We start from the raw sequence: 14788 nt of genomic DNA on the forward strand, positions 1-14788 counted from the left end.
ATATCTTCAGAATGACAAAAAACCACAAATCTACAATTTAAAGTACTCCATAGAACACACTTTACTCAGTACACTATGCATAAAATGGGCTTCTCTCCAAAAGTACCCCAGACACTTATTTCCATGCTATATGGGAATGTACACCAATACAATGCTTTTTGTCTTCGGTTATACAAAAACTCTCGTATATTTTGAACTGCAGGATTCCACTTTCCCCAAGATTGTGCATATTTGGCGACTTAAGCATAATCGACCTCCCTAATAAATATTCACAATCATTACTTGTCGCGTTAGCTACCGCTAAGAAAACAATTCTATTAAACTGGAAAAACAAACAAGCTATGAACATCAATCAGTGCCTAAATCTCATCATAGAATATATTGCTTTAGAAAATATATCAGCAGAACGAACAAATCAATTACATATATACGTAGATAGCTGGTCACCTTTCCTCAACATGCTAAATCTAGACTTTTGATTCCTTTGTCAGGGTAGGGTGCCATTTGACAATAACAAGACTATTTTCATAAGTGTGAAAGTAAACAATTGAATTATATATTATTTGTTGTATTTTTATTATTATTCTATTTATTTATTTTAATTTTAATTTTCACACACATTTTAGATCGGTTTGCATGGTGACTGGGGATCTTCTTCTGTTGTCCCTGTGTTTGCGATTCCGAGGTCTGTGGGGGCGGGAGTTTCTTCACTCCTTCCCGATCTCGGGGGCGGGGGGGAACCACTGGGGTGACCTCCCGGGGAGTATTGGTGGTGTGATGGTGACTCGCACATGTTCCTTGGGTGGTGGAGCGGTGCCAGCTGGCACGCGCCTGGGTCCCGCGCTCTGACTGCTGGTGGGGGTGTGTCACTCCTCTGGCCTGCTTCCTCCTCTTCTCTCCATTCCTTGCATCCTGCTGCGGATGATGTTACCTTCAGAGGGGGGTAGGCCGGTGACGAAGTCCAAGTTGATGTGGGACCAAGGGTGGCTCGGGATGTGTAAGGGGCGTAGCAGACCAGCTGGGGGCGGATGTGAAGTTTTTTGGAAATTGTGGGCCAACTGAAGAACTTCAGAAAGTGCAGAATTGGGCACGAAAAGCCGGTCTGGTGGTCCAGTCTTGAGATCCAGTTGGGTTCTCTGAGCCTTTTTTACCACTTGTTCAATCTCCCAAGTGGCTGGCCCAACAAAGCAGGAGGAAGGAAGGATGGGTTCAGGTTCTACTGGGTTGGTTCACAAAAAGGCGGTTCTCAAGTAGGCGTTGGAGGAATTGGTGGACATGTTGGTGATGTTCCTCGGGAGAGGGGGAGAAGATGAGGATATCGTCCATATAGACAAAGACAAACCGGTTGAGGATATCAAGGAGGACATTGTTAATGAAGGTTTGAAAAACTGCGTGGGCGTTGGTTAAACCAAAGTGTATGACAAGGTATTCAAAGTGTCCAAGCTCGGTCATCCGGGAGAATCTCAGAGTAGAGTCGCTGCTCCTCCACATCGAGAGGAGCCAGATGAGGTGGCTGGGGCATCTTATTCGGATGCCTCCCGGACGCCTCCCTGGTGAGGTGTTCTGGGCATGTCCCACTGGGAGGAGACCCCGGGGACGACCCAGGACACGCTGGAGAGACTATGTCTTTCAGCTGGCCTGGGAACGCCACGGGATCCCCCCGGAAGAGCTGGATGAAGTGGCTGGGGAGAGGAAAGTCTGGCCGTCCCTGCTAAAGCTACTGCTCCCGCGACCCGACCTCGGATAAGCGGTAGAAAATGGATGGATGGATGACCACATGAACCTAGGTCCTCAGAGTAGGGTCCGGGTGGGTGAATGTGAGGCTATTTGTACAGGAGGAGGGGTTGGTCGGAGGCTGCGGGCTCGGAACGAATACTCACGGGAGGGTTGCCGGAGGTGGACAGGAGGGATACTTGTTGTGAGAGGGTGTTTAAAGAGTCCATGATCTCACGGAGAGCTTTGTCCTGTCTGTCTATGTGCTTTCTTGTTGCTGGGTCCATGTTTAGGCCAGAGTATTCTGTCACGATTGGTAATCGTATGATATAGGACTGGACCCAAAAGCAGACGGAAGCGGAGGAAGTCGATGAGAATGGTTTATTAGGTAGTAGTTCAGGGGTAGGATATCCGAGGAGTGATGGTGGTCCGTCAGAACAGGTAAGGTGCAGGAAGCAGGAGCAGGTGGAAGAGCTTGACGGCATGGCTGAAGCGAGTAGTGAAGCGGGAGACACGGAAGGAGCATTGGGGACGGAGGAGAACACAAGAGGATCAGTGCAATTGCGGGTAGCCAAGTAATCATTCAAACACATGAAAAGGAATCATGAGAGTCGACCTGTGTACCACGGACGAGCGTCAATACTCTGGCGCTGGATTCCTGGATCTGGCAGGCTTATATGCAGGAAGTGATGAGTGATGATTGATAACAGGTGCGTGGGCGAGGAGGTGATGATTGTTGGGGAGAGAGAGAGAGAGAGAGAGAGAGAGAGAGAGAGAGAGAGAGAGAGAGAGAGAGAGAGAGTGAGTGAGAGACAGAGGGAAAGGCGAAACACAAAGCGCCACCCAAGTTTCAAAAAAGGAACTGCAGGGCACAGACCATGACAATATATATATTGTATTATTATTATATTACATATTATATAATATTATATTATATAATATATTTCATCATAGTGTCTGTTTGTTGTCATACTAGAGTGGCTACTACTATCGGAGACGAATTCCTTATGTGTCTTGTAACATACTTGGCCACTAAAGCTCGTTCTCATTCTCTAATTCTGACACAGAAAACAGCCCACGACATAGCGATTCTTTTTCGTAGTCTATCCATCCAATTTTTGTACCGCTTATCCTCAGTCAGGTCATGGGTATTACTTTTGGAGAGGGACCCAAGCAAAGGGAATCATGGCAGGGGATCAGGAGTAATCACAAAATAATATGTACAGTAGAACAGACCCTGATTTAACGCAAGTTATGGACTAGCACTACGAGCCACATGGCTAATTTACGTGTGCCAGGAAGCATGCAAATCAGATGTAAATTAGCCATGTGGCTCATGCACAGGCTTGCTGTGCTCTTGAAAACAGCAGGGCTTGGTTCAAATCCTGACTGGAGTTGTTAAACTTCAATAAATTGTTCAAGCTTTTATATATTTATTTACATTAATTTCATACATGTGTAATGTCCTGCAGGCCACGAAAAAAAGGTTAAAACAATTTTGTACTGTATTGGTTGTATTTAGGCCATGGAAAAAAGTGTTTTAATATAACTGACAATCGGCTGTTTTGGACTAAGGGTGCCATGACATGACAAAGGATAATCGTTGAACGACATTTGACAATGACCCAAGATGATTGGTAGACACAAGGACCAGGGAGAACAAGAACAGAAGGAGACGATGCCATGCCGTGTATCCCTAAAATACCAAAATGGCACAAATATTTTTTTCGGGTGGGAGGGGCATTTTGCACTACAGTGTCTCTATTCCTCTCCAGGTTTCTTACGGAAATTAGCCATGTGGTTCACTCCTTGCTGTTCTGTACAATCAGAAACAATAACTTAAAAGAACAACAGAATGCGTTCAGCTAAGTTACCATCCCTCTGCATGTTAACCAAGCAGCATGCACTGTTTGAATGACTGAATGACTATTGTGTCCTAGACAGTTAGCATTGTCATATAGACATTTGCAATCCTCCTGCTCAACTGTCACAATCAAAAACAGGACACAAGATGACAGGGAGTCAAATGACAAATTTGGGGCCTCACATATGGGATGGTATTTTAGATGATGAGGAAATGGAAGGTCATTTTTTGCTTCCTGTCAAACATGAAAAGAATTTACCCTCAGCACACTATGTCTTTACTCTCTTTTACTCTCCCTTACACATTTTTTTTCAGTCTTCCGTTTGAAAAATCTAACGCCCCCCCCCACCCCGTCCCCCTTCCCTCCAGGTGATATCAAAGCAGCTGTAAGCAAAACAGAGACTGCAACTCCCCCCCCCCCCCCCCCCAAGAATGGTGCCATGCCTTCCCTCTGTGGTGAATCACAACAAATGGAGATGGAGAATGGATCCATCACTGCTGCACTCATGTTTGTAGGCTCTCAGAAGGTGTATATGCATGAGTTGTATTCATCACATCAGGAGGTGTGCACAACAGTTGCAGTATACAGTATTTCAATAAGAATTGCATGGTGGTGTTACATTGTTTTTCACATAGCAAACAACATCCATCATGCTTCCTTTATTCCCTACCTTTACCAAAAATAACATTTTCATTTCAGTTATTGTTATTGTTAGGTATTGTTGTTGTTGTTATTTTTTTTAGCAGTTGCGATGTAATTGCTTATTTGAATATGTAAATACGGGCGGCACGGTGACCGACTGGTTAGAGCGTCAGCCTCACAGTTCTGAGGACCCGGGTTCAATCCCCGGCCCCGCCTGTGTGGAGTTCGCATGTTCTCCCCGTGCCTGCGTGGGTTTTCTCCGGGCACTCCGGTTCCCTCCCTCATCCCAAAAACATGCATTAATTGGAGACTCTTAATTGCCCGTAGGCATGACTGTGAGTGCGAATGGTTGTTTGTTTCTATGTGCCCTGCGATTGGCTGGCAACCAGTTCAGGGTGTACCCCGCCTCCTGCCCGATGACAGCTGGGATAGGCTCAAGCACGCCCGTGACCCTAGTGAGGAGAAGCGGCTCAGAAAATGGATGGATGGATGGATGGACTATGTAAATACACGGTTCACATTATCCCAGTATTAGTGCATCTCCACAGGCACAATCATTCATTCATTCATTCATCTTCCGTTCCGCTTATCCTCACTAGGGTCGCGGGTGTGCTGGAGCCTATCCCAGCTATCTTCGGGCGAGAGGCGGGGTACACCCTGAACTGGTCGCCAGCCAATCGCAGGGCACACAATCGCTCCATGGTAAAAAAAATAATAATCCTACTCTCAGTCTAATCTAATAGACCAGTGGTTCTCAAACTTTTTGCACCAAGTACCTCTTCAAAAAATACTTGACTCTCCAAGTACCGCCACAATGACAAACATTAAAATACAGTAGCACAGTGGGTCCAAGTGTTCAACAAAAAACAAGGTCGAGGTTTTATTCCCAAATATGTATTTAATATTATTGTAAGACACTGTAACATATTGCACAGTTTGAACCTTAACACAGCATTTAAATATAGGAAAATACAAAAAAAGTGCAGTACTTTAATTAAATTAAAATGTGTTGCATTTAGTTAAAATGCATTGCAAATAAAAACTGTACCTAAATTTTATAAACAACATTCATAAAAATATTAAATACAAACTTGTACTTGATGTAGTACTGTGCTGGATTGAGAGTTGAAGCTACATAACATAACATTATGCACAACTCAACAGTATGAACATTTGATTCAGTGGTTCTGATTCAGCCCGTTTACGACTAGTGGCACATACAAACAAACAAACAACCATTCGCACTCACAGTCACACCTACGGGCAATTTAGAGTCTCCAATTAATGCATGTTTTTGGGATGTGGGAGGAAACCGGAGTGCCCGGAGAAAACGCACCCAGGCACGGGGAGAACATGCAAACTCCACACACGCGGGGCCGGGGATTGAACCCCGGTCCTCAAAACTGTGAGGCAGACGCTATTAATTACAAATATGTCTTGTTCATCTATATATGCCAGTGACAGATAGTGAACAAAGTAGAAAGAGGTACAACAAGTATATCAACTTTGTGTTCGATGAAAACAGCCCCAGATTTCACACGGAGTAGGTGAGTAATTTGAGAAGAGCTTGTTAGTTCATTATTTTTGTTTGCATTAGGCAATATACCCAAATGGGGCATTATCAAATTGGGGGGGGGGGAGAAGAGATCACCTTCAATATGATAATATTCAAATTAGTTTTTACAAACTCGTAAAACCGGCACGGTGGCCAACTGGTTGGAGCGTCAGCCTCATAGTTCTGAGGAGCGGGGTTCAATCCCCGGCCCCGCCTGTGTGGAGTTTGCATGCCCCGTGCCTGCATGGGTTTTCTCCGGGCACTGCGGTTTCCTCCCACATCCCAAAAACATGCATTAATTGGAGACTCTAAATTGCCCGTAGGTGTGACTGTGAGTGCGAATGGTTGTTTGTTTGTTTGTATGTGCCCTGCGATTGGCCGGCAACCAGTTCAGGGTGTACCCCGCCTCTTGCCCAATGATAGCTGGGATAGGCTCCAGCACGCCCGCGACCCTAGTGAGGAGAAGCGGTTCGTAAAATGGATGGATGGATGGAAACTCGTAAAACAGAAAAGCTGACATAGATTCAGATGTAAATAATACCAAATGAGCCCTCCAACATATAATTTGTTTCTGAGCAAATAGTCTCAACATGGTATGCTAATCAGTAAATAACCAGTTTTATGTTTCTGTAGTTGAGTGGCATGGAGGGGTCTTAAGTGTTATGGATCCATCCATTTTCTGTACCGCTTATCCCCACTAGGGTCGTGGGCATGTTGGAGTTTATGCCAGCCATTTTCGGGCGAGAGGCGGGGTACACCCTGAACTGATCGCCAGCCAATCGCAGGGCCCGTATAAACAAACAACCATTTGCACTCAAATACACACTGACGGGCAATTTAGAGTCTTCAATCAATCTACCACGCATGTTTTTGGGATGTGGGAGGAAACCGGAGTACCCGGAAAAAAAACACGCAGACACGGGGAGAACATGCAAACTCCACACAGGTGGGGCCAGGATTTGAACCCCAGTCCTCAGAACTGTGACAAGTCGGCCACCGTGCCGCCCTGTTATGGATCATTTGGTCAATGTCTACATTGGCCTAATAAACGCTTTTATTATTTGTTGTATTTATATCTGGCTCGCTCATGTTTTTTTCCTGCTTTAAATTCTCAATCAGAATCCTATTACCTTTTAACTCCTATATATACAACCCCAATTCCAGAGACAGGTCTGGACTGCAGGCAGGCCAGTCTACTAGCCGCACTCTTTTACTACAAAGCCACGCTGTTGTAACACATGCAGTATGTGGTTTGGCATTGTCTTGCTGAAATAAGAAGGGGCATCCATGAAAAAGACGTTGCTTGGATGGCAGCATATTTTTCTCCAATACCAGTATGTACCTTACAGCATTAATGGTGCCTTCACAGATGTGTAAGTTACCCATGCCATTGGCACTAAAACAGCCCCATACCATCACAGATCCTGGCTTTTGAACTTTGCGTCCATAACAGTCTGTATGGTTCTTTTCCTCTTTGGCCCGGAGGACACGATGTCCACAATTTCCCAAAACAATTTGAAATGTGGACTCGTCGGACCACAGAACACTTTTCCACTTTGCATCAGTCCATCTGACAACCCGAATTCCAATGAAGCTGAGACGTTGTGTTAAACATAAATAAAAACAGAATACAATGATTTGCAAATCATGTTCAACCTATTCTTAATTGAATACACTACATAGACAAGATATTTAATGTTCAAACTAATAAACTTGATTGTTCTTAGCAAATAATCATTAACTTATATGGCTGCATCACGTTCCAAAAAAGCTGGGACAGGTGACAAAAAAGACTGAGAAAGTTTAGGAATCCTCATCAAACACCTGTTTGGAACATCCCACAGGTGAACAGGCCAATTGGGAACAGGTGGATGCCATGATTGGGTATAAAAGGAGCTTCCCTGAATTGCTCAGTCAATCACAAGGAAAGATGGGGCGAGGTTCACCTATTTGTGAACATGTGCGTGAGAAAATAGTCGAACAGTTTAAGGACAATGTTCCTCAACGTACAATTGCAAGGAATTTAGGGATTTGATCATCTACGGTCCATAATATCATCAAAAGGTTCAGAGAATCTGGAGAAATCACTGCATGTAAGCGGCAAGGCCGAAAACCAACATTGAATGCCCGTGACCTTCGATCCCTCAGGCGGCACTGCATCAAAAACCGGCATCAGTGTGTAATGTACATCCGTAAGTGCAACTTGAAACTCTACTATGCAAAGCCAAAGCCATTTATCAACAACACCCAGAAACGCCGCCGGCTTCTCTGGGCCCGAGCTCATCTACAACCCCAATTCCTATGAAGTTGGGACGTTGTGGTAAACATAAATAAAAACAGAATACAATACAGTTTTTTCTTTCAATATGGGCTGCTGTGTGTACATGAATGAGGAAAACATTTACTTACATTATTTATTTAAGGGGGTCTGAAAACTTTCCGTACCCCCTGAAGATGTTTTTTTTTTTTTTTTTTTTTTTTAGACAGACGGTATATGTTAAAACACCCAGCAAGGTAAAAAAAAGCAAGACTGTATATCTAAAAACACCCAGCAAGGTAAAAAAGCCAAAAAAAAATCTATGATTTTCAGGATTTTCGGGGTGCCCATTGGCCCTGTATCCTACTAGAATAGATTCACCCCTGCACTGAGCAGCAACAGAATCCGTTCCACATTTAGAACCAAAACAGGAGCAATCTGTACTAAGCGTCACATCTTCCCGAATGATGTCCAATTGGTTAGAAACAAGGAAATGAGAGATGAGAACGAACTACTGCTTCTCGCCTCCTGCCCAGCCACCCACTGTAGAAAGTAAGTAGGCCATCTCCACCCACTGTAGAGATGAGAACGAACTACTGCTTCTCGCCTCCTGCCCAGCCACCCACTGTAGAAAGTAAGTAGGCCTAGTGTAGTACAATGCAGGCAAACGACACGGGCCGTGTATAAGGTTCATATTAGTCTATGCCATGGGCAGCTAAATAATGGATGGCCATCGTTTGGAGACCCTTGGTTTAAACGACGCAAACTACCCTGTCCCCTAAAAGAATAGCAATCGAGAATTGTTTGGAACCTGAATGGAAATGAGGAGCCAGAATCGGAACCAGAATTGCTAGAATTCAAACGATGCCCCACCCTAACAAGGATTACTGCTGACACCTTGCCTCCATTTAAGAAGAATATAGGAATCAGTAGACTTATTATTTGCTTTCACTTGCCATTCTGATTTATAGCTTGGGTTAATTCTTAGATTGAATTAATTAAATGCATTTTGAATATTTTTTTTGTGCTCAATTTTCTTCTGTTGTGTATATCTGCTACATGCTCTCACATTGTGGCAATTTAAACTGTTCAAAACACAAACAGCTAACAAGAGTGCATGGGATCGAGCTGGGATAAAACAAAAAAACTATGAAAGCGTGAAAGAGAAATAAGAATGGCAGCGGGTGGAGTGGGATTTTGAGGGATGCCTTTGGTCTTTGAATATGATCAAACACTAGGCTTGCCAACTGTCAATATAAGTACTAGAGTGGTGAGTTTTCTGAGATGATGTGGTAAGTAAGCACCAGTTTTCCGAACATTGTAGGGAATTGTAAACAGAAACATAAAACAAAGCAGAGAAACAGATACTTTCCTAAAAAGAGTGACAAAGACATCTTAGAATATCAGTTCTATCATCTATGTTCGCGTGTGCATTTTCTGTGGACCACTCACCTGTTAGCGCTATTCAGTTTATTGTTTTACTTGTTGATCTGATTGACTTGCTCATGTTGCTCAGATCATGTCCACTCATCATGCAATTTGTTTTTTGAAAAAGAGTGCTCTTTCCTCAAATAGTTTCTTTAACTTTTTCTCAGAATAAAATGCGAAAGAAAGTGAAACAAACCATCTGGTGTGTCAAGTTAGGATGATCTCAGTCATGAAACGCTAAGACAAAAATTTAAAATTTTACACAGAGGAGCTGGCAAAACACTAAGGCTTGGTTATTTTCAGGCATATCTGAGTATTTGAGGACGAAAAAGATGGATGATAAAACACGTAATGACTGTTGTGGACAGTGTGTCTTACTGTATATCAAGAGATTCGAGAAGAGCTATTCACAAGTGGCCTTTAATAGGAAGTGATGGTGGTTGTAGAAGGCACTATTAAGAAAGAGGAGTGCTGACACGTCAAAGGCCCCACCAACAGGCTTTATTTGTGCAGTGTTCACAGCAGCATTCATATTTTCCTTGAACAAAAAGGGACTCATTTTCATTCTCTTTTGCAGGCAATGTGAGGAAGCAAAGCTAGTAAGGTGATGCGTGAGCAAATTTGTGTGGTAACGTGTGTTATAATTGTGTTTAGAATAATTTGTGTTTTCTGTCAGGAACATGGGTCTTTTTAGATCCCTGTTAGGGGTGCTTGAGCAAATGCTAGCATATAGGTACTACTATACAACAGATTATGGAAGTAATTGTTATAATTTTTATTATTCCTTTCTAACATTGTCTTCTCACAGTGATAAGCAGACAAATTACAACACACTTATTTGGATATACATGTTTGAATTCAACTTCAAATCATGATTGCGGCCACCCCTTCCAGCCTGGGTACACTGACCAGCTACTGTATAACATAATTACTACCTGCAAAATATGTTTGAGACCCAAGAGCTCTGTCAAAAACTCTGCTCTAAGGTATTGATTTAAAAATGTTCTGGTCGTCGTTTGCAGTGGTGCAAAACTGTAACTGTATGTTTTAATAGCTTGTGTAACTAACTGAGGCAACCAGATTATTAGACACAGCTCATGTTATGATATAGTACAGTACAGTATATCACTGCAAACTACAACCACAATAATTAAATGATTATCTATTTGGTGGTATCATTCAAAATTGAACATTGTCAATCAGTATATACAGTGGGAGGAAAAAGTATGTAAACATCTGAAATAATATTGCTGCATGTTTGAAGTTTGCTGAAGAGCACTGAAATGTTCCACAGCACTACTGGCAAAATATTCTGTGGACAGATGATCCCAAAGTTTAATTGTTTGGGAGGAACACACAACGCCATATTTGGAGGGAAAAAAGGCTCAGCACACGAACATCATAACCTTATCCCTACTGTGAAGCATGGTTGAGATAACATCGTGGTGAGGGCATTCTTTGTTAATTCAGGGCCCGGACAGCTTCCTATCGTCAATGGAAAAATTAATTCACCAATTTATCAAGATATTTTGCAGAAGAACTTGAGACCATCTGTCCAACAGTTTAAGCTAAAAAAAAAAAGAAAAAAAAAGGATGGGTGTTTCAACAGGACAATGATCCCAAATACAGAAGCAAAACACAACAGAAAGGCTTCAGAAAAAGAAAAATACAAAGTTGTGACTTCAACCCAATTGAGATGCTGTGACATGCCCTCCAGAGAGCGAATGGTTGTTTGTTCCTATGTGCCCTGCGATTGGCTGGCAACCAGTTCAGGGTGTACCCCGCCTCCTGCCCAATGACAGCTGGGATAGGCTCCAGCACGCCCGCGACCCTAGTGAGGAGAAGCGGCTCAGAAAATGGATGGATGGATGGATAATTGTTTGTGTGGTATTAGTTTAAGCAGACTCTGCTTATTCTTGTGATTAGCAGAACATTTTATGATTAGTAATTTATGCAGAAATTTAAGAAACTCCCAAGGGTTCACATACCTTTTCCTCCCACAGTATGATTTACTGTACTATGTATGTATATATGCATATACTGTATGTATACATAGCCTATTTATGTACAAAATATATCTGCCTCCAGGGTCGGGGTGGCAACTGGGAATTTCGGGACAACTATATAATTTCCAAAACACACAGCCATCTTCTAACAAGACATAATTGCAGACTACTATTCAACAAATACAAGGCGACTTATAGGTTAGCCTGATGTCAACAAAGCCGTGCACGAGCGCATCGGTCACGTGCGCCGTGCACGCTAAACCAAGTGTCCCGACCGCCAGCCGGAGTACCGGTGTATATATAGCCTGCAGGGTGCTGCTTGTGTTTATAATTCGTGACTTCGTCGGACCCTTGCTGTTGTGCCGTGCGCCGGTGCGCGGTGCGACCAACAATTGTTGTTAAGCAGCAGACAAGCCAAAAGCGGGTCATCTCTGCTCCCTACACCAGATGTAAACCAATATGTGCAAAATCTTTTCAGTGGAGGAACGATCTAGAAGCATAACAACAGGTGGGCACAGTGTTTTGCAAAATATTAGACCAAGCGAACCATGCATTTGTTGTGCGAATGATTGGTAGACAAAATTGTTAAATACTTCTGTCCTTATGTATTGCAAGCATCATTGATTCTTGTTGTTGCTCAACATCAGAAAATGATCAACTCTCTGTGACCTGACTTTGTTATTTACACTTAAAGAAATGAAGGGATACTTACATATTATTTGATATGTGAACAAATGAGCAGGATTACTCCAACAGGTTGTGCGTGTGTGTGTGCGTGTATGTGGGGAACACACACACACGCAGCTGACATTTTAACAATATCGCCGCGGTCAAGTGAGCTTTTTAGCTCCAGCCCTTAGCTCGCTAGCTCGTTACTTAAGTGTCCCAGTTGTGTGCATCTACGAAGCAAACGCTTTTCTTCCAGCGGCTTGCTGTGGCCTGAACGGCACGGCGGATGTTACCACAACAATGAAAATGTTTCAAGTCCAGAAAAAAACTCCCGTGTCCATTGTATGGAGGCATGGTGGCCGACTGGTTAGCACTCGCAGTTCAAATCCCACCTCGCCTGTGTGGAGTTTGTATGTTCTCCCCGTGGCCGCGTGGGTTTGAATGTGAATGTGTGTGCGAATGATTGTTTGTTTATATGTGGCCTGCGATTGGCTGGCGACAAGTTTGTGGTGTACCCCGACTCTCGCCCAGAGTCAGCTGGGATAGGCTCCAGCACGGCAGCGACCCTAGTGAGGATCAGCGGTATAGAAAATGAATGGATGGATAACTCGCCCTACTCACCAAGACAGGATACCTACTTTTTTTTACATTGTATGTGGAAGCTCTTGAACAACACACACACGCATACAGGGATCTCATTTGATGTGAGTCCCGCATATGAGACGCACAAAAATGATCAGGGACGCATAAAGCATGGTAAATCTGCATCCACAGACACACAGCATTGCTTACCTACGCGTGTGTGTGTGTGTGTGTGTGTGTGTGTGTGTGCGTTGCTGAAGTGCTGCAGCGAATCATTATCCACTCAAAGTACGAGTCCTGTCTTGGTGCTACCCAATCAGAGATCGAAAAGGGCGGGTTATCGTTCCATAAATACAATGGACACGAGACTTTTTTTTCCGGCTTCGATAAATTTTCATTGTTGTGGTAAAGCAACAGCCGTTCATGATGCAGCGAGCCACTGCAGAACGTCTTTGGTTCCGGCTCCGTAGATGCAAAAAAACTGGGATTGATTGTGTGATTGAGATTTTAGGGAAAGTTAACTATTTATTACATTTGTTTGCCTGCAAACACACTAGCTAGTGTGCTAAGGAACTAAATAGCTCACTCTGGCTCACTCAATTGTGGCAACATCGTTTAAAACAGAGGTCACTACCTGGAGGACCACGGTCCATGTCCGAACCCAGAAGTAGTCCCAAACGGACTTAGACATAGCCAAAAAAGAAAGGTTATGATTCAAGACCATACGGGGTGCTTCTATTTTAAGCGGCAAAAAATATTACAGAAATAAAATATTAAAGTTGTGATGAACCGTACCGACCAATCACTGGAAATTCCGCCACACTTTCAGCCAATCAAATCTGCATCACAGGTGGTAATCATTGAAATCACTGGTTGTGCACAGACCAGACAGAGACAAAGACAGAGAGAGGGAGAAAGCATGTAAGTTGAGTTAAAGACGGAGGAAGATCAGCAAATGACCAACAAAGGAAGACAACATTTTGAACAAATGGCCTTTAAAATGGAACAGCAGATACATTTTTCTTTGAATGCAGCCCTATGGGGGCACAAGTCAGTGCAAACTGTAGGCCGGTCCCAAGCCCGGATAAATGCAGAGGGTTGCGTCAGGAAGGGCATCCGGCTTAAAACCTTGCCAAACAAATATGAGCGTTCATCCAAAGAATTCCATACCGGATCGGTCGTGGCCCGGGTTAACAACGTCCGCCACCGGCGCCGTCAACCTGCAGGCCGCTGTTGGAAATTCAGCTACTGTGGGTCGAAGTCGAAGTCGAAGTCAAAGAAGAAGAAGAAGAAGAGGTGGAAAGCGGGTTCTTCGGCAGAAAGAGAAGAGGAAAACACAGAGCCTAGAACTGAATGTGGGGACTTTGAATGTTGGGACAATGACAGGAAAATCTCGGGAGTTGGTTGACATGATGATTAGGAGAAAGGTTGATATATTGTGTGTCCAGGAGACCAGGTGGAAAGGCAGTAAGGCTAGAAGTTTAGGGGGAGGGTTTAAATTATTTTACCATGGTGTAGATGGGAAGAGAAATGGAGTCGGGGTTATTTTAAAAGAAGAGTTGGCTAAGAATGTCTTGGAGGTGAAAAGAGTATCAGATCGAGTGATGAGGCTGAAATTTGAAATTGAGGGTGTTATGTGTAATGTGATTAGTGGCTATGCCCCACAGGTAGGATGTGACCTAGAGGTGAAAGAGAAATTCTGGAAGGAGCTAGATGATGTAGTTCTGAGCATCCCAGACAGAGAGAGAGTCGTAATTGGTGCAGATTGTAATGGACATGTTGGTGAAGGTAATAAGGGTGATGAAGAAGTGATGGGTAAGTACGGTATCCAGGAAAGGAACTTGGAGGGACAGATGGTGGTAGACTTTGCAACAAGGATGCAAATGGCTGTAGTGAACACTTTTTTCCAGAAGAGGCACGAACATAGGGTGACCTACAAGAGCGGAGGTAGAAGCACACAGGTGGATTACATCTTGTGCAGACGATGTAATCTGAAGGAGGTTACCAACTGTAAGGTAGTGGTAGGGGAGAGTGTGGCTAGACAGCATAGGATGGTGGTGTGTAAGATGAC

At 43.6% G+C, this 14788-nt stretch overlaps 1 long non-coding RNA gene across 1 annotated transcript; it reads right to left on the minus strand.

Annotated features, from left to right (window-relative positions):
- Nucleotides 1-547: 547 nt before the first annotated feature.
- On the minus strand, nt 548-12670 carry LOC133472333 (uncharacterized). Its single transcript, XR_009786680.1, has 3 exons — nt 12179-12670; nt 2330-2385; nt 548-2200 (listed from the first exon to the last, which is right to left on the minus strand). It is a non-coding gene; the product is annotated as an uncharacterized LOC133472333 (long non-coding RNA).
- Nucleotides 12671-14788: the final 2118 nt, after the last annotated feature.

Source organism: Phyllopteryx taeniolatus, chromosome 2 (genome assembly GCF_024500385.1).
Source record: "Phyllopteryx taeniolatus isolate TA_2022b chromosome 2, UOR_Ptae_1.2, whole genome shotgun sequence".
Lineage (NCBI taxonomy): Eukaryota > Metazoa > Chordata > Actinopteri > Syngnathiformes > Syngnathidae > Phyllopteryx > Phyllopteryx taeniolatus.